The 2,895-nt window shown below is 37.3% G+C and overlaps 1 pseudogene; it reads left to right on the top strand.

Annotated features, from left to right (window-relative positions):
- The first annotated feature begins 1,030 nt into the window (after window positions 1–1,030).
- On the top strand, window positions 1,031–1,630 carry LOC102477048 (rRNA-processing protein FCF1 homolog pseudogene; annotated as a pseudogene).
- The last annotated feature ends 1,265 nt before the right edge of the window (window positions 1,631–2,895 follow it).

The raw sequence follows: 2,895 nt of genomic DNA, 5'->3' as shown, positions 1-2,895 counted from the left end.
TGTGAGACCCAGCCTCAACAAAGTAAGCATTTGCATTATGGGATTTTAGAAAGGAGACGAAGACAGAGAGAAAGGAACAGAAAACATAGGTAGAGAAATATGACTGAAAGCTTCCCAAATTTGGACAAAAATATAAATATCTAGTGACAGGAAACTCAAATGTCTTCAGCTAGGTTCAATCCAAAGAATGCTACATAGAGTCATAATAGAATCAGGGTACTGAAAATCAAAGACAGAGATAATCCTGAAAGCAGCAAGAAAAAGAGAAAGAAAAACAAAATATTCAGATACAAACAGTCCCCCTTTAGGCAATCAGTGGACTTTTTGGTAGAAATTCTGTAACCCAGGAGACAGTGGGATGATATATCAAAATGTTGAAAGAAAAGATGGGAACTAGCAGTTAGCGTAATGGCTATGTCACTGGACTCCCATGTAGTCGACCGCAGTTCGCGTCCCGAACCCGGTGGCTTAAAACTCACACCAGGCGCGTGTGTGTGCGTGCCCAAGATCCCAAGAGGAGAACGGAGGAGAAGGGATTGCGGCGTGACCATCCCCCCTGGGGGGTGATTTCTCACTTTCTGTCTCTATGTCTCTCTCTGTCTGTCTGGCTAGCGCATGCACCCTATAGCAAAAATCTCTCCAAAAAAAAAAAAAAAAAGGAACAAAAAGAAATTATGTGGTTATTCTGCCAATTAAGAAGACTTGAATTGGAAAAGCTCTCCTTTAGATATGAAGAGATAAAGCCTTTCCCACACAAACAAAACTGAAGGAATCACCCTCAGAATCACCGTATGTGATTGTGAAGAAGTGCTACAGAGAGTCCTTTGAGATGAAATGAAAGGACACTAATTAGCAACATGAAAACATATGAACGTGTAAGACTCACTGGTGAGAGTAAGTTCGTAGCCACACTCAGATACCTCTAATACTGTAGCAGTAGTGAGTATAAAAGTTAAATATTAAAACAATAGCTATGACTATGATTCATTAAGGAATAAGTGATAGATTCTGGAAAAAACAAGAGTGTGGCATGAACAAGGGGAAACCAAAGAAAACACGGATGTGTGTGACCCTGAAGTGAATGCTTAATCTCAGAGATCAAAGACTTAAAGAAAAAGATAGATTAAAATTTAAAAAGAAAGAAAAGACAGATCCCAGCACACTGAAGGAAAGAGATGTCCCCCAAAACCCTTCCTGCGTATTCTTTCAATACATACACACCTGGGTCCACCTTACCACATCCTGGTTGATACCAGCTTTGTCAACTGTTTCCTTAATGCCAAATTGGACTTAGTGCAGCCAATGATGGACAGTCTTTATGCCAAGTGTATCCCTTGTATAACTGACTGTGTAAGGACTGAAACTGAGAAACTGGAGCCAAAGTATCAAATGGCTCTAAGGATTGGCAAAGATCCAAGATTTGAACGATTACCGTGCACACGTAAAGGGACCTGTGCAGATGACTACTTAGTGGAGAGAGTAACTCAGCACAAGTGTACATTGGGGCCACAGTTGACCAAGACCTTAGACAAAGAATCTGAAAATCCCAGCTGTTCCTGTCATGTCCATTTCTAACCACAGACACAACATTGAGCAGATACCAGATGATGATGGAGCCCCTTGGTTCTAATTCTTTAAGGACAACGTTCTTCTGCCTTTCTTCGACCCAATTTTTCTGTTGCCAGTTCTTGAATTATTCTGTTCACCTCTTTGCTGTATTATGAGCTGAGTACAGTTAAATAAACTCACTTTTTAAATGTTGTTTAAAAAAAAAAGAAAAAAAGGAATATATGATACAACAAAAAAGATCACTGGTGACATTAAGAAAAAAAAAACAAGCCTGAGCTGTGAAAGAAAAAGTAAGTGTTGGGTGTTTATACACAATTAAAGTGCTAAGACGGTATATCTTAAATATTCTCACCACACACACACACACACACACACACACACACACAGAATAAATAAATAAGTAAATAAATAAGGAAGTTAAGTAGCAGATATGGTTATCATCTTGAATTAATCATTTCCCTATGTGGACATGAATCAAAAGATCAAATTGAACAATATAAATGTATTTTTTAAAACTTAGTCTCAAAGGTGAAAAGTTAATACAAATGTGCAGAAAATAATAATAGGAGAGTTAAATAGTGAGTAAACAATAGTGTTATAAGGAAAAGCTTGATACTTGAACTTACAGAATCAGTAGTAAATAAAAACAGAAAGCAGAGATTGAAATGCATTGTTTTCAATGCTTTGATAAAGCAAGACTTACTTAACACATTTCTTTTTTTTTTAGATTTGCCACAGGAAGCATGCACTTGCTAGAGAGAGATGGAGACACAGAAAAGGAGAAATTACCCCCCTGCAGACAAGGCCACAATAATCCTTTCTCCATTTTCCTCTCAAGATTTTGGGCATGTCTGCACATGCAACTGGCATGATTTTGAAGCTGTCAGGACTAGGACTTGAACTGTGGGCCGCCAGATGAGAGTCCAGCACCTTAAGCACCACACCACCTGCTGGCCTCTATACTAATGCATTTCTTAAACTTCAGTTTGTTCCATTTCTTTGCCACCTTTCATAAGAAACTTTTCATAAAGTCACACTAGACTATTTTAGTTTGTAAATTAATTTGTTTACATTTAATCACATTTTTACAGTGTACAATATTTCTTTTTCCAGCACGAATACTATGCATATCAGTCAAGTCAGAGATATTATTCTATAATTTATCAGCAAATAGCTTCTTTTTTTGGTCAATTAAGCATACTTTTAATTTTTTCCTTCCCCTTTCCCTTTTCTCCTTTCCATACTAAACTTTTTTCCCACATTTTATCGATTCACGAAATACCTTAAACTAAAAATATGGACAAAACTGTAATCTAGTGATAAGTG

Source organism: Tupaia chinensis, unplaced genomic scaffold (genome assembly GCF_000334495.1).
Source record: "Tupaia chinensis unplaced genomic scaffold, TupChi_1.0 Scaffold000405_1, whole genome shotgun sequence".
Classification (NCBI taxonomy): Eukaryota; Metazoa; Chordata; class Mammalia; order Scandentia; family Tupaiidae; genus Tupaia; species Tupaia belangeri.
This window is presented reverse-complemented; position numbering and strand designations above follow the sequence as displayed.